This window comes from Sorex araneus, chromosome 8 (assembly GCF_027595985.1).
Source record: "Sorex araneus isolate mSorAra2 chromosome 8, mSorAra2.pri, whole genome shotgun sequence".
NCBI classification, from domain to species: domain Eukaryota; kingdom Metazoa; phylum Chordata; class Mammalia; order Eulipotyphla; family Soricidae; genus Sorex; species Sorex araneus.
The window spans coordinates 46,398,082-46,421,736 of record NC_073309.1 but is presented as its reverse complement, the minus strand read 5'-3'; the positions used below and the strand labels follow the sequence as shown (position 1 = coordinate 46,421,736).

Sequence of the window (23,655 nt, the reverse complement as noted above, 5' to 3'; positions counted from 1 at the left end):
CATTTGCACACCTACCACCAAACTGTCTGGATGCCACAGGCCACATAAACTTTTCCCAACCTCTCTAAGCCTCCTCAGTGACAGGTAACAGTGATCCAGATACAAGAGCTCAGTCATACAGACATCTCTCTGGCACTTTCTCCTTTCCTGGTCCCAGTCCCTTTTGTCGCCTTAGAGGATCAGATCTTTTCTGCTCTCAATAACCTTCATTTATTTATGTCACCCAATATTAACATGATCTCATTTCCTCCATTTCCAAATAATTAAAATGGTTGTGCTGTGTTTCCCCTTCTCCCTCACCCCCTAACTTCTCCTTCCCTCTACAATGGTACTTCCATGCCCAAACCCACCAGAAGCACCATAAAATTAGATCTATTTCTTGCATACAAATTCAGAGATATTTTCACAATAATCCTACTGTTGACTTTTACATCTAAGACCACATATCTCCTTGATCTTTGTAACCCACTTTACCCCCATGTATGCACTGCACCCACCAAGATGAGGATTCAGACTTTGCTTGTCTTCACGACTGCACCTTCTTCCCTACATGTACATGGGCCCTTCATTTGTATCTCTAGCTCCCACTACTCCCCCTAACAACACTTACACCCAAATATCTACTGGACTTGCTCATTTAAACTGGCCTCCCCCACAGAAGACTCATTTACCTCACTGACAATACTGTTTTGTCAGCTCTAGCTCTGTTTCCAGATCACCAAAGACTAATGAATTTTTTTTGTTTTTGTGCTTATGTTTCGGGGGCCATACCTGGCGCATTAGCACAGTGGGTAGGGCGTTTGCCTTGCACACAGCTGACCCGGGTTCAGTTCCTTCATCCCTTTCGGAGAGCCCAGCAAGCTACTGAGAATATTCCACCTGCACGGCAGACCCTGGCAAGCTACCCGTGGTGTATTTGATATGCCAAAAAATAGAAACAACAAGTCTCACAATGGAGACGTTTATTGGTGCCCGCTCAAGCAAATCGATGAAAAATGGGACAACAGTGCTATAGTGCTACCCTGGCAGTGCTAAGGGCTTTCTCCTGGCTCTGTGCTCAGGGGATCATATGAGATGCCAAAGATCAAATCTGGGTAGGCACATGCAAGGCAAGTGCCCTACTCGCTGTACTCTCTCTCTATCTCTCTCTGGCCCCATTGAATCTCTTTTAATATCTCTATTTTCTCTCCATTCTTATAAACCTAAATAAACCTAGACACTCACCACCCCACCAACTGCTGAAAGTTTAAAACCTGACTTCACGTGCCTGGTCTCTCTACTGAAAGGTTCCTGTGGGAACCTTATAAAACGATAGTGCCCCCAGGGTAAGACAGAGGACCCAGGTGAGAGACCGAGAAGCAGCCCACATGCAGGCAGAAATAAAGCAGCAGAGCTCCCCGCTGGTCTGGACGACTCTGGCTGGGCAGGTCAGGAAACTGAATAGCACATGTCCTGGAGCCGGGCCTACCCCTGGAATTCCTACTCCTGAGTCCCGACTGTGAGACTGCAGGCAGGCAACTTCAATGTCTCTGGGCCTCAGATTCCTTACCTACAAAGGGACTTTGTCATAACACATCCTCCACAGGGCTGTTGGCGGAACCCAATGAGTTAATCCATGTGTGAAATGCTTAGAAGATAAATAACTGGTAAACAATAAATATTCCGTGTTTGTCATGACCACAGTCTCCCAGCCCCCTAATATCACATTTTAATTCATGATTTCTTTAGTTGCCTTCTGTCTGACTGTACACTTGTTAAAATAGATGCTATCTTACAGTTTTCATTCTCAGAACCCAGACCAAGGCCACATGTATCAGAGGCACTGATCAGAGGCCCCAAATTAGCTTGTTTTCTCCCCACCTCATTCCTTTAGGAATTACAACTTCAATTCCTTCGATTCTTTGGCCTCTGTCAGCTTCCTGTCTAGTCTCTGCCTCTTCCTTGCCTCTGCCTCGGAGATGTTCACTCACTCATGGACCCTCCAGCTCTTCCCTGGCAGCTGTCCTAGTGTTCTCTCTCCGAGACAGCTTTATTTCTAAACAGTCTCTGCCTCGCCTGTTCTGCAATTGAAATGGATGAAAGGAGGCTGAATTTCTATACTGTTGGGCTTCTACCTATTCTAAGAAGTAGAGTCCTTTAGAAAAAAGAAAAGCAAGTAAGTTGGTAGCCAAAACACAGAGCTAGCTTCAAACCTCATGACATCTTTCTGGAAATCCTTCACTTGTGGTGTAAAGTGCACAGATGCTGCTAGGGAGAAACCAGTCAATGCAGGAAAGCCAGCTTTATTTTCATTTCTCTTTGCAAAGTGTATGGTTTTTATTACCTCTCCCTTTGTTACCAACACACACACACACACACACACACACACAAACATACATAAAGAGAGAGAGAGATCATCATTCCACTCTATCTAAAGTGAGAATTGAAGCAAAAGGGAGTATGAAGATCCAGAGCCTGAGAACTAAAAAGAGATATGACTCCAGTCAGCTACAGGCTTAGAGATGAGAAAGAAAGGTCAGAGGTAGATCTCACTAGATTCATAGCTCTCTGGACAAAGTGCCCTTTGCCCTGAGCAGCAATGTGGAGCTTAAACATGATCCTGGTCTTCTAGAAGTGGGAGTTGCTGGTAGAATATTAACTAACTGCCCAGGAGTTATGGAAATGGAATCCTGCAGTACCTCTCCCTACCCAGATTCTCCAAATTTCCTGTAAGATGCGGACAATCATAGTACCTGGAATTTGATGGTTCTTCTCTGTTAAAAGGGTAGTGGAAAGCATGGATAATAGACACAAACAGGACACTTCAGTGAACACATGAGAAACAGGAAATCAAACATACTTTGTTAAAAGGTCAAAGACTTATGCAACATGCCAATATCTTTCAAAGTCTGAAATCCGTGACAGTGAGGACTGCCCTATATTTGCAGACCTATCTGAACCCAGAACTCTTTATTTTATTTTTTGCATAAAATTATAACAATGAAGATGAACAACCATATAAAGGAAGAGTTAGGATTAGAAATACCACGCTGGGGTTAAAGCAATAGCTCAAGGGCTGGAGCACATAGTTTGTGCGGGAGAGCCCAGGTTCCATCCCTGACACTACATGGTCCACTAAGCACTGCTAGGAGTAGCCCCCCAAAAAGTAAATATCAGGAAAACATACTGAGGGTGTGGCTCAAATAGTAAAGCAGATGCCGTGCATGTGTGAGGCCCTAGGTTCAATTCCTGGCACTGTGTGGCCCCTAAGTACCACTCGATATATCCCTGACCACCCCCTCCCCAACACCAACAGGTGCAGCTTCCACAATAATGATAACAACAAATAGCATAATAAAAAGCGATAGTACAGCAGGTAGGGCATTTGCCTTTCATGCAACCGACCCGGGTTCGATTCCTCCATCCCTGGCAAGCTATTGAGACCAGGGTTCGATTCCTCCGAGCCTGGCAAGCTATTGAGAGTATCCTGCCCGCACGGCAGAGCCTGGCAAGCTACCTGTAGTGTACTCAACATGCCAAAAATATATATCTTAAAGGAGAGCTAATTGAAATGTTTATGGAAGGCCAGTGTGGTTGGACAATTATGAGAAAATGGAGAATGCAACAAGGTTTGTGAAATGAAAGGCAGTATATTTTAATAGTCTTCCTATATTACTATAAAGAATTTGTATTTCAGGAGAGTGTCAGTTACATGGCAAACTAAGTTCATGTTGCATTAGCACTCTTACGGAACTATTGTAAATGGTACAAAGAGCAATAAAAACTATAACTGAATCGCTGGTTTGACTGCCAGAAATGCAGATCTGGAAGGAAATCAAGACTTAGAAACTGATCCAGGCTTTTTGGAAGATGATATAGACATTCCTCAAAAACCTGGGAATTGAATTTTCATGCAACCTAGCAATTACACTCCTAGGAATATATTTCAAGGGTCTAAAAGCACAAAAGACATCTTCAGAAAAGACATCTTCACTTCTGTGTTCATTGCAGCACTATTAACAATAGACAAATAGTCAAACAACTGAAGTGTCCAAGAACAGAAGAGTGAATAAAGAAACTATGGTACGTATATAAAACAGAGTACTGGGATCCTCTGCGCCTAAAGATTTTGATTCCAGAGACCTAACACATTCGGGCATCCAGCGCAGCTTCTTATAGCAATGCACTGGGACTGTGAACTGGGCTACAACTCCATGCTGCCTGGGGGTGGATCTTTCCTCCCCACCTGTCTTCCTGCACGGAAAATGGTGGCGGCAGCAACATCCACATGGCAGGAGCCATCTTCTAAGACTCCTAACCCAGAGGTATACAATTTTTACAGTTGGGGCTCCTAGGGAATCATGGGAAGTGGGTGTAACCGGCACGCCCTCGGCCCAGATAAATTCGGAGCTGCTGAGAGTGAAACGGACCCTCTGCCCCTAAAGACTTTGATTCCAGAGACTTCTTACAGCAATGCGCTGGGACTGTGAACTGGGCTATGCAATTTCTGGCAGAATTTTCCCTGGACTTTATACAGAAATCCAAAACTGACTTAACATCTATAATTGTCAGCAATGTGAAACGGTTCCTTTTTAACAGGTCTGACTTGGGGGGAAACTCCAAATAATAACAGTGAGTTTTTGTTGAAATATTGAATGTTATTAAAGTAGCAGCCATTTCTCTGGACTGTGAACTAAGCAACAGCCCCACGTCAGCCGAGAAGAGGAAATATCCCTCTTTCCCAGTTGTTTCCCATTTTCAGGGAGATACGCGGCGTGGCGTCCACCATACTATGAGACGCGGGAAGGGGGATGAGGGGGGGGAAATAAAGGAAAAGGAAAAAGGAAAAAAAAAAGAGTTATGTACTTGGAGCAGTGGGGCTACATATCTCTTCATTCTCAGCAATGGAAAACTAATTATCAAACGCTTCCTTGGTAGTAGGGCTGTCTTTCTTGGGGGAAAACTCCAACAATAATAGTGAATTTTGTGTTGAAATATGGAACGTATCAAGGTAAAGAGAAAATGAAGTGAAATTCATCAGTTATACAGTTGGGGGTGGGGGGTGGGGGCAGGGGGCATACTGGGGTTTTTGGTGGTGGAATATGGGCACTGGTGAAGGGATGGGTGTTTGAATATTGTATAACTGAGACATAAACCTGAGAACTTTGTAACTTTCCACATGGTGACTCAATAAAAAATTTAAAAAAAAACAGAGTACTACTCAGCCATAATAAAAGATGAAGTCATGCCATTTGCTGCTATGTAGATGGAAATGGAGAGTATCATGTTGAGTGAAGTTAGAAGGAGAGTAACAGATTCAGAATGATCTCTCATATGTGGGATATAAAGAAATTTTTATAAGGGAATATCAAATGCCCAAAGGCAATAGAATGACAAGCAGAAGAACTAGTCTTCAGTAGGAAGCATGCCGCTGAGGTGGGGGAGTGGGGCATAAGTCAGGGAAGGGAGAGTAGGACAATGGTGGAGGGGGGTGGGTGAGAGGAAAATTGGGGACATTGGTGAAGAGTAGGGGACGCTGGTGAAGGTACTGGTGTTGGAATATTGTATACCTAAAACTCAATCATGAGTATCTTTGTAAGTTTGCAACTCACAGTGACTCAATTTAAAAACTTAATTTTAAAAACAGACTACCCTATGACAAAGTCATACATATAGTCATATATATGTATATATATAATGCAGTTAATTTTTGGTAAGGGTACTGAGTACTTTAACTGGAATTAAAATAGCCTCTTTAACAAATGGTCCTGAAAAATTGGATACCTACATGTATGAAATTGAAGATGGATCCATATCTTACACCTCACACAAAGTGGATCAAAGACTTTGAGATCTGAGCAGAAGCTATAAAATATACTGAGAATAATATAGGCAGAACACTTCAAGATTTAGACCTCAATGTTGTCTTCAATGATCTGATGCCACTGGCAAAGGCAACATAATCAGAAACAAATGGCACTAAAATAAAATTAAAGAGTTTCTGCAAGGCAAAAGAAAAAGGCTAAAACTAAAATACAGCTAAATGAATAGGAAAAAATAGTTGCATTTAATACATCATAGAAACAAACAAAAAGGGGGGGCTTTCCATTTTCTAGATTCTGGCCTGGGGGCAGGGCACATTCATCACACAGAATAGGTAAAAGTACAATTAAAAACTTGGCATCTTTCTAGGCTTGAAAATCAGAAGAAATTGAGACAAGAGCAACTCAATTTTTTTTTTTTGCTTTTTGGGTCACACCCAGCAATGCTCAGGGGTCACTCCTGGCTATGCACTCAGGAATTACCCCTGGCCATGCTCAGGGGACCATATGGGATGCTGGGAATCGAACCCGGGTCGGCCACGTGCAAGGCAAACGCCCTACCCGCTGTGCTATCACTCCAGCCCCAAGAGCAACTCAATTTTTAAGGCCATATTTCAGTAATTCAGATTAGGAAGCAAGGATGGTGGGAAGGTTATACCAAATTTCACATAAAAACAATGCCTAAATATCTTTTTGATCCCTAAATCTCACATGCACAGGTCAGAGTAAAGCACTGCAATGAGGGGGTAAAAGGATTGAACAGAAATTTAAGCTACTACCCCAGGCACAAACACAGAAAATAAGTGTAAATTATTTAAATCTGAAAATAATGAAGCAAAAATCAACATTTTTCAGGGCAATAAAAATATATTCAGAGACAAAATAGAATATATAAAATATCTGGGATATGATCCAAAATTATTCAACAAAGTATGATTAGGTCAACATGATCCATTCTCTAAATAAAAAAATCAATATAGAGCATCCCTGATTTGAGCAAAATATTAAATAAGGAAATAAATCAAACATCTTTAACCATTGGATAACACCAGGTTGTCTTTGCTCCTCCCCCACGGAGCTTAAGGTTTATTGAGCCACTCCTACAACAGAGCAACTGAGGCACAACTAATGATTCTATATTTCTTTTCTCTTTCCTTTATTGTCATTTGTATGGTTTATTTAGCAATGTCCTTTTTGTATAGACACAGGAAGACAATTGATGCTATGTTATGCAACATGGGAGCTAATTGACTCCAAAATAATATTTACTCCTGGGCATCCGTATTTACTTGACTTAAGTCTCAGTTGCCCTTAGTTCCTAGCACTCCAAGAGCAGGGTCCCGATGAAGGACTGATGGATCCAGGGCAAGCTGTGAACTACCCTGGCATCAAAATGAGCCAGGCCATGTGCCATAATACCTAACTATAAATTAAGAGCATAGTCATGGACAAACTTTGTCATGACCCAAAAGAGGTAACTGAATAACGACCCTGCTGGGGTTAGAAAGACTAACCTGGCCTGAGGACTGTGGTCTGTAATACATAGTGAGATGTCCTCAGGAAGAACCAAACTTTGATTGATATTGATATCAAAGTTTGATATTTCTTTTTTTTTTCTTTTTGGGTCACACCTGGCAATGCACAGGGATTACTCCTGGCTCTGCACTCAGGAATCACTCCTGGCGGTGTTCAGGGGACCATATGGGATGCTGGGAATTGAACCCGGGTCGGCCGCATGCAAGGCAAACGCCCTACCTGCTGTGCTATTGCTCCAGCCCCCAAAGTTTGATATTTCTTACTGTACTCATACAAAATGACATTGCTAGAATTATAAGAAGTAAATTTACTACAACTATTTAAGTGGATTACTCACTGAGAAAAGAAGAAAACAACACACCCTGAATAGAATCCTGTCTTTAAGTGGATCTCCTAGTAATCTGGAGTAATCTCCTTAGATGAGATTTTTGTACTTGAATTGGAGTTGTCTTGCCTCTCTTTGTTGATTTGTTAATATTCAATCCCACCTTTGTATCCCCACCTACATGATTTCTATATAAACTATGCTGTAAGGGGCTAGGGAAGTTAGATAGTTAGGTGAGATCAGATGGTCAGGTCAGGTCAGGTCAAATGGTTAGAAGGTTGGAAGAAGAAAGGAGATGCAACGGCAGCAGACTAAGACCACAAGACAGAGAGAGAGAGTAAGAGAGTGAGAGAGAGAGAGATTGAAGGAGAAGACAGCAGCATAGATGGGAGACCGGAGATTTAAGAGACAGAGCACAATGGTACAAACAGAAGGCAGAGAACTTAAGAGAAGAGCACATAGAAGCAGAGCACAAAGGAGAGCACGGCAACAAAGAGAAGACAACAAGAAGACGAGGAGGAAAACTGGAACTTTGGAGACTGAGGTCCACAAGGAGACTTGTTGGAATATTTCCCCTTTTTCAGCTGCCTTCTGGAGATAATTTCAGAGGCAGCTTCCCTTTTCTCACTAGAAGCCTGGCTGGTCTTTGACATGCAGATTTTAGGTGCTAGCCAGGCCTGACTTGACATTGTAGATTCCAGGCTCTGGCCTAGCCTAGTCTTTGGGATGTAAATCCGAGTGCTTTCAGCCCAAGGAAGGCTTCGGATTTGGTTTTGTATCTTCTTGGGGGGGGGGGGGGGCGGCTTAGATTAATGGCCTGCAGATACAAGAGAATTATGTTGCCTCAATGTTCTTCCTGTAAGATCTTTTGGTGCCTTTGGTGCCATCAATGTATTGCACCCTTTGGAAGTGCCATGATGAGTAAAAGTGGTTGGGGGGGAGGGAGAGAGAGAGAGAGAGAGAGAAGAAAAGAGGAGATACTAGAGAAGGAGGCAGCGGTAGATTCAGAGAGAGGCCGGAGCTGGGAGTGCGGGAGATGGAAGATTAAAGATTGAATAAACAGTAACTAATCAGCAACCAGCATGGTCCTCGTTCTTCCTTCGCCTTTCCTTGACCACTGGCCGTCCCGATCCAGTTCACACACTGCGGTTCCAGGGCACCGAACGTGGGCGGTGAGACAAAGCTGCCCGGAGAGCCCGCGAGTGCACTCGCCCCTCGGTGAGCCTTAGTTTTATACAGAGACTAGGATGATGGAACTCTGATGACAGACTACAGCTGTAATGACAACTATGACTGTGCCATAAAGGGAGAGATCAGACGACACTGGAGAGTCCGCCCGTCGGAGTCTGCCCGTCGCCCAACCTTTGCCCGTTGTTCTGGTTCCTGGGAAGGCCACTCCCAGTCCACCAAAGCCCCCCCCACCCCACGCACAATGTCATTTAACAACATTTAACTACATGGACTGGAAAATACCTTAATAGTAAATATTGATACATGAAATCTCAGTAGAAACATAAGATCTATTGAATTAAAACTAAATATACATTTTAGTTCTGATAAATAAATACAATATCTGAAACACAGAGTTATCTAAACTTAACAGAGTGGAGATAACAAGGAAGGAATCACTAAACTTGAAAATAAATAATCCCCATGATTATTATTTTCTCCCACATTTATGCTTTTTAGGTATCTTGCTATTTCTATGTAGAATTTCTTTCCCTTCTGTAGATGTCCAGCTGGTTTAGTGGAAATGAGTTCTTTTAGCGATTGTCTGAAAAGCCCTTTGCTGCACCTTCAAATCTAAGTGATGGGGCCAGAGTTGTTGCTCAATGGTTAAGTCCATGCCTTGTATACATGAGAACTGATCCAAGCGCCAGCACTGAAAAATCAATCTGAGCGATAAATGTAGCTGTGAAGAATATTCTCGATTGGAGATCTTTTCCATTCAGAACTTTGTATATATCATAACATTCCCTTCTAGCCTGTAGAGTTCCCCACCCCTGCACTGTGATTTACAAGGTTGTTCATAAGTCATTTTTTTCATTTTTTTTATTTTTTGGTTTTTGGGTCACACCCAGCGATGCACAGGGGTTACTCCTGGCTCTGCACTCAGGAGTCACCCCTGGCGGTGCTCAGGGGACCATATGGGATGCTGGGAATTGAACCCGGGTCGGCCTCGTGCAAGGCAAATGCCCTACCCGCTGTGCTATTGCTCCAGCCCCTCATAATAGTCATTTAAGTATCCAATATTCCAACACCAATCCCACTACCAGTGTGACATCTTTATCAAGTTACCCACACACACCCCAGCCTGCTCCCTTAGCAAGAACAAAATGATTTATTTTATGTTGCTTGTTACAGCATATATCTATTTCAAATGGTTTTACTAAAGTTATGGTCCAAGGATTCGCTGAGCCGTTAAGTGTTAGCTGAGTTTTCTGGTGCTATTATTTTCGCTGAGCTTAGTAGGTTTCTACAAAACTGTCCCATCTCATTTTGTGTTCCTACTTGGCTCAGTACTGTAAATTTTCAAGATATCATGGCCACATGCCCCAGGAGTTATTTCAGCACCATGACAACTTGGGCCTATTAGTTTCCTCGTGGCAGCGGCTTCTCTTTCAGATCAGTACAACTACCAGGGCAGAAGCAGGAGCAAGTGGTAGGTGGGTGGGGCACTGGGCCCTCTACCAGAGCAGATACAGCTTGCACCATTCCAAGAATGGCCTGTAGAGATTTTATTGAGAAAACTGTTGATGGTCATACGAGGTTTCCTTACCTCTTGCTGCTTTTAGGATTCTCTCTTTATCTTTGATTTTTGCCCATTTTAATTATGTTTTGGTATGTGTCTGTTTGGGTTCACTTTGCTTGGAACTCTTTGAGCTTCCTAGATCTAGTTACCTAACTACTTTCTCAGCTTAGGAAAATTCTTGGTGCTTGTTTCTTCAAACAAGAATTTTGAGGGGCCAGGGAGATAGCACAGTGAGGAAGGTACAGCCAATACAATGCAACCAACCCACGTTTGATCCCCAGTATTCCATATCACCCCCCCCCCTGCCCACCCACCCCCACCAAAACACTGCCAAGAGTGATTCCTGAGTGCAGAGCCAGGAGTAAGCCAGGAGCAAGCCAGGAGCAAACTCCCCCCACCCCCCAAAAAAACAAACAAACAAAAAGGAATTCCAGGGAACAGGGAGATAGCTCAACCGGCTGGAGCACATGCATTGCATGTGAGACCCTGAGTTTGACTCCTGGAACAACTTGGCTCTCTGAGTACTGCCAGGTATAACCCTGGCAGCCCCCGGCACATCACCAGGATTGAGCATCAAACTGTGGGGCACTTACTACTGAGCCACGTGTCACTAGGAGTGACCTCAAGACCCCTGAGCACTGTTGTCTTCCTCCCAACCCTCCAAAAAAAATTCTACTCTCGGTGGGGGTTCAGGAGGAGAGTGCATTCCTTGACACAGACAGCCTAGGGTTTGGTCTCTAGTACTAGACACATAGAAAAATTATTCTGCCCCTTTTTTAATTCTCTTGGAATACCTCTAATGGTGTCCCATATAATCCATGCTATCTTTATTGTTTCTCATTCTTTTTGAATGAAAAAGATGGTCTTACGGGTCTCTTTGAATGGCTTTCGTTGCTCTATCTTCATGCTCCTGGATTCCATTTTTAGTTTTCTCTATTTGACTATTTACTGCCTCCATTTTTCTATGGGGTGGTTGTGGGAAAGCCTCCCAGGCAAGCAGTGCTAGGGACTAGGAGGTCACTCCTGCAGATACGTGGCACAGTTATATAAGCCTGGATGGTTCAATGCTCAGACCCAGGCTGCTGAGAGCCACAAATGGAAGTGCTCAAGGGCCACTTGGACTATATTCAGTAGTGCCTGGGAGGCCATGTGTGCTGGGGATAGAACTCAGGGCCTGGTACATGATTTTCATGCACAACAGTCCTTTGAACTAATTTCCTACTATATTAAGTTCAACTATTGTCTTTTGTTTGGACTCGTGCTTTTTTGTTTTAAGTCTTCCATTGAGTCCATTTCACTAAATATCATTATGACAGAGGGCAGGGCACTTGTTCTTGCACGCAGCAGACCTGAGTTCCATCCCCAGTGCCACAGATAGTCCCTGGAGCGCAGAGTCAGGAATAAGCCTTAAGCACTGCTGGGTGTGATCCAAAAACAAACTCCCTGCAAAGGACTATTGTTTGAAGTCTCATTCAGGTAATCTGAGTATCTCTTTTGTAATAGTTATTCTCAGACTGTTGTCTTGATCCACATGTGCATGTAGGTTTCCTTCATCATCCCATTACATCAGGAAATCCCAATATAGGTCTGAGTCTGGGAGGGGGCTGGGGAACCTTAAGTCATAGGGATATGGGCCCATCTTTTCCAGTGAATTATAAAATTCCTAGGTAAGATGTGAACGGCTGAGGGACACCTGTGCACCACGTCTGAGCAGACTTGGGAGACTGTGGCCTTACTTTCCTGGGTAGTGGTTGGAGAAACCACACCAGGATATGATGCCTGAGTTCAACCAGGTGTGGTCCCAAAACTAAACAAAATGTTATATTTACACTATAATGTCTCTATTCTTTAAATAGCATTATGTGCTTAAAAAATAAAAGTATGCGCTTTCATTTAAAAGTAATTTATTAACTGAAACATAAGCATGAGAATATGTAAGTCTGTATCTGTATCCTCACAGTGATTCATTAATAATAATAATAATAATTTAAAAAAATAAATGAAAAGTAATTTATTGTTGGGGCCGGAGAGATAGCACAGTGGAGAAGGCACTTGCCCTGCATTCAGCCAATCTGAGTTCCATTCCCGGCATCCCATATGTGCCCCGAGCCCCGCCAGGAGTAATTCCTGAGTACAGAACCAGGCGCAAGCCCTGAGCACTGTCAGGTGTGGCCCAGAATGAAACAAAACCAAAATAAGTAATTTATTGTTAAAAAGTTCTGACAATCATCTGAGCCTTCAGACAGTTGTAGTCCTTTTGTGACAAACCTTCAATGTGTGAATAAACAAAAGGCATATCTGCAATCTCAGCAAAGAGAAGAGCAATATATCAGGTATATTTACCTGTCTTATTATCTCTCCCCAGCCCAAAGGTAGCCTCCAGAAAGTCAAGGGATCATATTTCATATTTCCCGGCATTCCCCGCTGCACCTACCCATGACTGAGAACATTTACCAAGCACCTCTGTAGTTACTTCACTCTTGCAGTTCTTCTATGAGAATTATTTTGTGTCATCCTCACAGTTTTCTCAACAATGAAAGTACCGAGGGTCAGAGATGACTACATGGCTGAGGTCACACCACTAAACAGTACAGAGCTGTGATGATAATCCAGTCATCCAGTCACTCCGTCTTCAAAAAAGTCACTAGCGGTGAACTTGGTGCCTATAATCAGCCCAAGACACAAAGTGGGACAGGTGTGCCAGAACTGCTCCTTGATCAACTGAGCCATTCCCAGGGCCAGACTGAGTGCCAGGGTGAAAAGCCAAGATACACATAATAAGGAAGTCAAAAGACTTATCCTCCCCACCCCCACTCCTGAGGCCCACATTTGCATTTCTCCAGGTCCTTACAGTCTCCTTAGCAGCCTGGCATTATCCCATCCTGTGCCAATTTAGGCATCAGCCCCACAGGCAGTTTATCTAAGAACCCTGAGAAAATGGGTACATGAGGAAACTCAAAGCTGATTCCTCTTGACGCAGAGTCCACTTGAGCTGATTCTTGATCACCAGCTACCTGGGAGAGAGCCCCTCCTTCTGGCCTCCGGGTTTCAGTGCTGTGTTTTCCTTTCGGGGCCTGTCAGGCAACTTTGGGATATAGGAGCAAGACTCCTGCCAGCAAGCCCTGTGTGACAGAATTGCAACAGAAGCCTGTCACCAGCAAACCCCAGGCTAACGACAACCTTCATCTCTCCACATCATTCTGACCCATTCTTCCACCATCACCACTTTGTGCCTCCTATGACCCAAGAACTCTACTTGGTGTCTTTAGTGTTTATCACTTAATCCTTGTAAATATGCTGTGAGACTCACAAAATAGTGTCCAAGTTCAGAATCCTCACCTTGCTGGGGCCGGAGAGATAATACAGCAAGTAAGATGCTCACTTGCCTTGCATGTGGCTGACCCGGGTTTGATCCCCAGCATTCTATATAGTCCCCCTGAGTATCGCCAGAAGTAATTCATGAACAAAGAGCCAGGAGTAACCCTTGAGCATCGCTGAGTATGACTCAAAAAACAACAAAACAAAACAAAAAAATGAAAAGAAAGTAGAAATGTGCAGGGGCCAAAGCCACTCCTAAGAACGTGGGTGTGAAAATTTTCCACCTACCCAAATCCCCCACCCCCAGTGACAAGTTACAACAAACATCAAAAACTGACTTGATGCCCAGGTACTGGGAAGGGAATTAGGTGTGGGAATGGGGTAACCAGCTCTGTACAGGAACCTCAGAAATAATTTTGTTACCTGTTGCCCTGAACTTTTTCATGCATCTTTCTCTCTACCTCGCCTTTTAGCCATAGCCCAATCTCCTGGTCTAAATGACTTGAGGTAACTGTGTTCCCTTTTAGGGAACCACAAGGCCTCAACTTGTTCTGTTTTCTCACTACTAACCTTCCCTTTGGTTTGCTTCTTTTCGAGGGGGGGTGTCTTTTTGGCATTTTTGGGCCACGACCAGTGGTCACAGGACTTATCCTAGCTCTCTGCTCAGGATTCAATTCTGGTGGTGCTCAGGGTAATGGGGATGGAACCAGAGTCAGCTGTATGCAAGGCAAGCACCCTACCCACCCACTTGCTCTGGCCCCTCTTTTAGTTTGCTTTTGGGTTTTTGTTTTATTTTGCTTTTGGGTCACACTGGTGATGCTCAGGGGTTACTCCTGGCTCTGCACTCAGAAATCACTCCTGGTGGTGCTCCAGGGACCATATGGGATGCTAGGGATTGAACCCGGGTCGGCTGCGTGCAAGGCAAATGCCCTATCCACTGTACTATCCCTCCAGCCCCTGTTTTTTTGGCTTGGGGGTCACACCAATTTTCTTAGGGGATACCCCCCAGCTTAGTACTAGGTATTATTCCTGGAGGTCCTCAAGGGACCACAAGATACAGAAGATCCAACCCAGCCCTCCTGCATACAAGCACATGTTCAAAATGCTCTTTGAGCCACCTCTCCAACCCTATAAAGGGGTCATACCTGACAATGTTTAGGAAACCACATGCTTCCAGGATCAAATTCAGGGCCTTGCATATGCTAAACATATGTTAGTCTATTATTTGGGACATCTCCCTGACCCCTCACTGTTAATGAGAATAAAGTAGCTACATGGAGCTGGAACAATAGTCCAGTGGGTATAGCAATAGTCCAGGAGGTAGGGTGTTACCTTGCATGCAGCCAACCAGGGTTCGATCCCTGGCATCCCATATGGTTCTGAGTACCACCAGGAGTGATCCCTGAGCACAGAGCCAGGAGCAACACCTGAGCATTGTTGGATGTGTCCCCCCCACACCTGCAAAAAAAAAAAAAAAAGAATAGCTAGTAAAACCTGTTTCTAGTCTCCCAGAAAATATATGCTCACTCTCAGAGACCAAAGAAATAGTACAGAGGGATAGCTAGCAAACCCTGTTCCTGGTCTCCTGGGCTACTTATGCTCACTTTCTACCTCTCTAGGGATTCTTGGGGGGGCGGGGGGTGTTCTCAGCTCTTGAAAGACAAAGTGGTGAATAATACCCACCAAATGATCGCAGCATTTCCTGAGAAGCCCAGGTTCTTGCCTCTCCATGATCACTGTGCTCCTGTAAAGGAGAGCCTGAGAGTACAGGGACTGGGCTCCAGCCCACTCACCCCCTCGCTGTTCAGGCATCTGGCCGGCCTTCTCACTCTAAGGATTCTCAACGGCTCCCTCCCTAGGCAGGAAGTTCCCAAACTCCCACAGAAGGAACAGAACAGAACAAAACCAGTTCAAAAGAAAATAATTAGATCTTGAGGACAGGGCTGGAATTTTGAGTTATCTCTGGACATTCAGGGTCTGGCACTTAAGTTGGTAAGGAGGTGATAGTATCGGTGAAATCAAAAATGTTTTTTAAGACTGGAATGCCTCTGTGTTGGCCTAGAGCAAGCCACAAATTTAACCAGTTTCCTGCTTGTCAACTTGTCTCTAATCTTCCCAGGACAGAGAATACCTGTCATCGAAAGTTTTAAAGCCTCCAGGTCTTACTCGTAAATCATAGCTAAATAATTAACATCTAATTTCTGAGAAGTGACTTCACACTGTTCAGGAAGGTCTGTTTCATCCTCCACCTCCCCACTTCACACCAGATTAAGGAAATTTCTAAACAGCCCCATGATGACACAAGTTACCAGTTCCTTGTGTAAAAAGTTGAAACCTAAAGAAAGCAAACCCCACTATTTAATCACTTCCTCTCAGCATCAACTGCTGTTGCCCCCACACTCTGCCCAGAGGCACACAACCAGGCACACCCACCACCACACACTGGTGCCCACTCTAAACTCGTGACAGCAGCATGAAAACAAACACCACCTTGGTTCACATATGTATTATGCAGGATTTAATCCCACCTGTCCTGTACTGTACATGAGTCCTCAGAGTTTTCATGTGTGTCTCTGTCGTGTGTCTTCTCTGAGGTTCTATTGAGAAAGAGAAAAACATGAAGCAGAGGCTCTGATGGCTCTGAAAATAATTTCCTGTTTGTTTTAGGCAGGAAACGAGTGAGAACAGCTACCAAAACAGTCCTAACCCACTCTGGAAACTGAATGTGATGCTCAGGGCTAGGAGATAGAGGCACTGGGTGAACCAGAAGGAAAGTCATGTCACCAGGACATGAGAAGACTGTGCAATGACAAGGTATTTGCCATTGCGGAGAGCCGTTGAGGCTCTCCTGTCTGAGGGCCAAGGAGGCTCCCTTTCTAGAAATTCTCACCACACCAACTTTGGACATCCTTATGCCACTAAGACACAGAGCTGAGCAAAAACAGGCACAAAAAGAACTTACAACCAGCTCATTCAGGGAGAAGTCATGTACGTTAAACCAACAAAGGAAAAAGAAATAATTGGGCCAGAAAAATTGCTCAGAGGGTTGTAGTGTATGCTTTGCCTACTCAAAGGGCAAGTTTGAGCTCTGACACATGACTGTCCCCCACTCCACAGCATCAGCAGGGGTAGCCCTGGTGACCCCTACCACGGCCATTGAACCATCTAGTTCAGTGGCTAAATATCACTAAGAGTGGCCCCTGGGCATCCTGAGCACTTCTTGGGAGTACCCCAACTCCCAATAGCATTTGGAGCTCTGCCCCTGCCTCCATGCCACTAATTGCAGCACTGGCAAGTAATTTTCTCACAATAACAAATGAAATTGTAGCTTAACTGACACAGAATCAATCTCGTAGGTTCCAATGTAAGGTTATCCAATCTCCCAACTATGAAACCTCCAAGGCCACATATATAAATATCCCTGAAAGTGACCTGAACAGGGCTGGGTATGAGGCTCAGCAGTGAGCCACATACCTTGCAAGCATGTCATCTGGATTTTATCCCCATGTCTTAAAAAAAAAAAAAGCAACTGAATAAAACTCTCCATTGTCCTCACTCCACATAGGGGTGTAACTAAACCAGCCCTCCAAGCTTGTGAGGGGATGAGAAAAATATTCCTATTTCCTCCTGTTTATCTGCACTGCCTGGCTCAGAGCCCTTAGGGATATTAACTCTCCATTTCAGAAAAGAGGCAGTCCTGTGCCCAACACTGCTGAGGGCAGCAAGACTTCCACATCATGTCCCAGGCTGCCACCATCTTGGCTCTATTTTTCCCTCTGTTGCCTTGCCCTTGAACAGACCCAGAAGGGGTCACTAAGCCATGGAAAGTTCCACCTCTACGTAAGAGTGAGGCTGAGCCTAAGAGGAGCCTCAAGGCAACTGCTCCTTTCCCAGCCTGCATCTGCGCATCCCCCACTGAGCACTAACTCACCCTGATCGTCACCTTCCCTCAGTCTCTGACCCTCTAGGTGATAAGCAACCCCAGAGGACAGGCAGAGAAGTGAAACCCAGCCTTAGGGGGAAGTATGAGTGGTGATATTTTCAGAGGGGAGAGAAGTAAATGCAGGGTGAAAGGAAAATCTGATTAGAAGACAGGGCCTTTAAAGACAAGAAAAGCTGATTTAAAGACACGGCTTCCTCTAGCACAAATGTCAGAATGATTTCATCTGTTCTTGAAATGGAATGCACCCCTCCGAAAGGCAGAGAAAGCAAGCAAGCACTGACTATACTGTTGATTTCAGAGAGAGGTGAGACTCAAACTGTGGATGACTGGAAATGCCACGATACCATTGCCTTCCGGAACCCAGACATCCGGGTGCAACTCAATAAGTCTCAAATAATGTTGAGAAACTGCTTCCAGCTGGTCCAAGATAAAACCTATAGGATTTAGGCTTTTTGATTGTTTGGGTTTTGTTTTTTCTTAAAGGGGGGAGGGTATTCCAAGTGGTGTTCTGGAGACTGGTCACTGCAGGCAAATCTCAGCCAAACAGCATCACTTCACTGTGAAGGCCTGAGGACGCAGTTCTGCTCAGGACCTGCAGTGCTGATGACATCCCAGACCACCCTGGCAGTGCTGGGAGTTGAACTCAATTTCTAGCTGAAATTATAGATAATTCTATTATTGATAACTGAAGAACCATTTTCCACCACACAGCTAAGCAATGAAGAGCACATCAGGATTCAACTTCTGCCTCCAGCATGCCAGCTGTCAGGCCCTGGGCAAATGACTGCCCCACCGCCCCTAGCCTGTTTTCTGTACTGTTAGAAAGTTCAGTGAACCCTTACCAGGCAGGGAAAGATACTACAATCATGAAGGTGATTTTCCAGGGTGAGGCTTATCCAGCGCACTACAGATGTGCTGACCACTGCGATTTTCCCAAATGTGGGGAACTTGACTGAATAATTTGCTCTCCCCTGAAAAAAAAAAAAGAAAGAAAGAAAGAACAAAGTTCAGTGAGGTCACTCAGTGAAAGCAGAAAGCTCACTGCCCAACATGTACTAATTGCACCATTAGTATATGATTACTTGTCCCAATTGTACCCATTGTACTATAATTATAAAACATCCTATTTGTGGCTATTAGTATTTTATATTGCAATGTGTACATACAAATCTAGTGCAAGAACCATGCACATAGCCACCCTGGGTTTCATCCCTGGCATTCCAAATGCTCCATTAAACTCTGACAGAAGTGATTCCTTGAGCACAGAGACAGAAGTAAGCACTGAGCACCGCTGAATATTGCCAAAAAACAACAACAAAACTCAACATATTGCCAGGCCAAATAAATTTTAAGCTAAAGGGAGCCTTCCAAGGAGATTTGTAGACAAACCTGGTAAGCTAGTTACTAAAATCATCCTTCTAGACTATTTTTCCTCCTATGCCCTCCAAGTCTCAACCTTCCTCCTTCTGCCCAAGGATGTGACAACCTCAACAAGACCTTACACTGTGCTGTTGTGTTTTATAATGAGTCTGGAACTGCTTGTAGAATGAGTTTTGGTTGTGTGCTCCTCTCTAGTCTTTCAACAGAAATCCTTCCTTCTTTTTATCCCTTTTAACCTTTCCCCTCCTCCATTCATAGCCCCCATTTAAAAAAAAAGTTAGAATCCTTTTAAAGTATATGTTTACTCATTTGGGGTACAAAGTAACTACCATGATGCAAAAAGATAACTTTGTTTTCAAAGAGAATCTAAATTCATTCAACACCAGGAGGATTACTCCACAGCTTAGAAGCTGGCCTCACATGTTGGGGGAAAAGGAAGCTCAGATAGAGAAGGGATCACCAAGTAAAGGTGCTAGGAGGGCCTGTTCGGGATGGGAGATTCAGGCTGAAAGTAGACTATAGACCGAACATGATGGCCACTCAATACCTCTATTGCAAACCACAACACCCAAAAGGAGAGAGAGAGAGAGAGAGAGAAAGAGAGAGAGAGAGAGAGAGAGAGAGAGAGAGAGAGAGCAAAAGGGAATGCCTGCCACAGAGGCAGGGTGGAGTGGAGGGGACAGGGTGGGGGTGGTAGGAGGGATGCTGGGACCATTGGTGGTGGAAAATGAGCACTGGTGGAGGGATGGGTACTCGACCATTATATGACTGAAATGCAAGCACGAAAGTTTGTAAGTAGGTAACTGTACCTCACGGTGATCCACTAAGAAAAAAAAAAGAGAGTGAGAGAGAGAGAGAGAGAGAGAGAGAGAGAATCTAAATTCACAGCTCCCATTTCCTTGGGGCTGGAGAGATGTACTATTGTACATTGACTAGGGAGCTTGTCTTGCACATGGCCAACCCATCCCATATGCTCCCTGAAGCATCACCAGGAGTAATTCCTGAGCACAGAACCAGGATTAACCCCTGAACACCACTGGGTATGGTCAACAAAATAATATATATTTTTAATAAAATAAATTCATAGCTCCCATTTTCTAAAAGATTGAGAGTTCGTTAATTTGTGACACCCACACTAAGAATATCTACCTGGCCCAAACCCTGAAATGTCAATGAGGAAGAGTAGAACGAAGTTGTGCAGGGTGAGGAGGAGGCCCAACCTCGTGAGCAGCAGCCTCCCTGTGCAACTACCATCTCTGGGCTTACGCCCTCAATGCAAGAATCCAGCCCCAGTCGCCTTTGCCTTCCAGAGCTGTTTGCCTCTGCCCACACTCTTCCCATCCAGCTATGTCCAAGGCTGAGTTTAGATCACAGTCCTTATCCAACCTACCTTCCTCTATCTCTAGATTAATGTCATCAGATCCACCCAAATGCTAAATGAAGCACAGGTTCTGGTCATCATCAGGCCTCCTCACACCCTTCCCTCCTCCAGTGACCCCCCAAGACCTCTCAGTTCTTGGATGTGGCTCATGCAGCCAGAGCAGGTATCCCCAAACACAGATCTCATTGGCTCTTTTCCCACTTACAGCCGCTAGTGGTTCTAAACTCACAAGAGCCAAAGCGTTCAGCCTGGTAGTTAGGACTCTCAAAATTTCAGATTCCTACTCTTCCTGCTGCCTAAAAATCTCCCAAATAAGGGACTAGAGAGATAGTACAGCGGGTAGGAAGTTTCCTTGCATGCGTCCGACTCTGATTTGATCTCCAGCATCCCACATGGTCCTCCAAGCACCATCAGGAGTAATTCCTGTGTGCAGAACCAGGAGTAACCCCTGAGCATCACTGGGTGTGATCCAAAAAAAGTCAAAAACAAACCAAAACAAACTCCCAAATATGACAGGCCAAAAAAACCACCTGCTTCTCCATGCACTAAAGGTCAGCCGACCAAGTACATAACTGACGACCCATCCCCTCTCCTACAGACACCAGCTAAATTAAATCTGTCAGTAGATCCTTGGATGATCCCAAATAGATGATCCCAAAGATAGGTTACTGATTTCAGTGAGAAAGGAGGAAATAAAGTGCCTGAAAGGTGCCCGAAATAGTAGTACAGCAGGTAGGGGCACTTGCCTTTCATTTGGCAGACCTGGGTTTGATCCCTGGCACCCCAAATGGTCCCTGGAACACCTCCAGGAATGATTCCTGAGTGAGTCAGAAGTAACCCTGAGCATTGCTGGGCTGGCCCCCAAACAAAACAAAACAAAACAAAAAAGCCTCAACAGCGCACTCAAGCTGTAGGACACGATTTCATGTAGTCAAATGTTGCAGCAGGCAAAAATAAAGCTGAAAGAAATCTAACTCAAGGTTCCAGCTTAGACATTGGCACGAGGACCCACAAATGGCTTCTTTTGGCAACAGGCCTAGGAGGCTGTCCCAGAAGCAACTGTCCTGGATTCCCACCACTTTCCCACTTCCCTGCAGGGACCCCCTAACTCTACCCCACATGTCTGCCGATTCCAAGATGGCCTAGAAAGAACAGAATCAGAAAGCGTAAACTTTGGCACCAGTTCAGGGTGAACTCCTGGAGCCAAATACAAGGGCCTTTGACAACAGGGAAAATAGGCCCATTGTCTTAGTGGGTGGGACCACATCATAGCAGGAGCAAGGAAACCAGTTTTGTGCACAGAGATCAGCACTTGCCATAAAATACCAACGTGGAAAGGCGGAAGGGAGAAAGGAATACACACTTTAAGAAAACAGAAGCGATTACAACAGTTCTTATTCACTCCTGGTTTTTGTTTTCGGGTTTATCTTTTTTTTTTCCTTCAAGAGTACTCTGAGTCCCCCAGGATTTAGCTAGGTCAACAAAAGGTGTGGCTCCCTAAAGGATAAAATAATCAGGCTGGAATGAACACGTATCTTGCACATGGCTGACCAGCTTTGATTCCCAGTACCCTATATGGTCTCCTGAGCCCAACAGGAATGATCCCTAAGCACAGAGACAGGAGTTAGCCCTAAGTACCACTGGGTATGGCCCAAAATCAAGAGAACAATAACCCCCCAAAAAGGATAAAATAATCAAAAAGATGAGACTTAAGTATCTCTATTATGAGGGGCCAGAGCAATAGCACAGCGAGTAGGGTGTTTGCCTTACAACCGGCCCACCCGGGTTCGATCTCCGGCATCCCATATGGTCCCCCAAGCACTGCCAGGAGCAATTCTTGAGTGCAGAGCCAGGAGTAACCCCTGAGCATCACTGGGTGTGACCCAAAAAGAAAAAAAAAAATCTCTATTATGAGACTGCTAGTAGAAAAAGGAGCTACTCTATCCTTTCTCTAATTGCTTATTTTAAAATCAAAACAAAAAAATCTGAGTTTAACTATGGATTAGAGTTATAGTTCAAGTAGCAGAGCACATTCCTGAATGTACAAGGCTAAGTTTAATAGCTGGCACCACATGCCTCTCAACCCTATACTGCTTGGTATGGCCCTGGTAGACCACCAGTACCAGTGTGGTGACCCCAATTTAAAAAACTAAAACAGGATCAGAGAGATAGTACAGGAAATAAGGCTCTTGTGTCATATATGACCAACCCTGGTTCATCTCAGGCACTGCATATGATTCCCTGAGCCCTGCCAAGCAAAATACAGCATTCTGCCCACCTTGATACCACAAGAAAAGCAGGAGGGCGAAGCAAAAAAGGCTGAAACTCAAACAAGGAACCTTTCGTGAACACATTCTCCCCAGTGACCAAGCCTAAAGTCATTTAATATGATTCCAAGTTCCCAGAATATCTCAGTTCATCCACCCCATCAAAGGGCTTGGACATTATTCCTTGATTATTCATCCATTGAAGTGATGAATGATTTAAGTTCACAAAGTCTCATGCTTATACTCAAAGTTCATCCTAGCTGTCCTTGCTTTAGCAAATTCGAATGGCATGCTCTTATATCTCAGGGGCTCCCACAGACAAATGAGGGTCTTTCTCTTGAGTGCTACTACCACACATTGAGCAAGCCTCAACTCATGATGCTTTAATACAATGATATTTAATTGTCTCATTTTTGAAAGTCAAGATAAAATCTGAGGACCAAAAGACAGCCTGCAGGAAGTCCAGGTTCAATCCCTGGTACAGCATGATTCCCTGAGGCAGTACCATGAGTGGACCCCCCCCACACACACACACACCCAAGCATAACACACCAACTACCGAATATGTGTGTACATATCTAGACAGATTGAAAAACGAAAAAAATATTGAGCCAAAGAGAAAGTACAGACACTTACCTCGCATCCTACTGACCCAATATCTCAAATGGCCCCTTTGTGTACCATCAGGGATTATTCCTGAGCACAGTCAGAAATCGCCCTTGAGAACCTCTGGATAAAGCCTAAAAACTCAAAAGAAAAAGCATCACCCACATTCCATTTTCACCCATAATCTAGATGTAATCTTGAGCCCGGAGAGAGAATACAGATAGTGTGTGGGTTTTTTCAAAAGGAAAGAGAGAGAGAGAGAGAGAGAGAGAGAGAGAGAGAGAGAGAGAGAAGAAAAGTGCCATAAAGTCAGATTGAGGGTGGGGATGGAAGGAAGGAAACTGGG

General features: G+C 44.4%; 1 long non-coding RNA gene across 2 annotated transcripts in view; it reads right to left on the bottom strand.

The window, feature by feature from the left end:
- The window catches only part of LOC129406772 (uncharacterized), a 131,931-nt gene that overhangs the window by 38,561 nt on the left and 69,715 nt on the right, over positions 1-23,655 (bottom strand). The window contains exons 2-5 of one of the 2 annotated variants that reach the window (XR_008631245.1): positions 18,518-18,646; positions 16,261-16,329; positions 15,065-15,190; positions 13,268-13,536 (exon numbers count right to left, since the gene is read on the bottom strand). This is a non-coding gene — a long non-coding RNA (uncharacterized LOC129406772). Of the gene's footprint in view, positions 1-13,267; positions 13,537-15,064; positions 15,191-16,260; positions 16,330-18,517; positions 18,647-23,655 lie in introns of those variants that run through there. The other variant, XR_008631244.1, reaches the window with a different exon arrangement.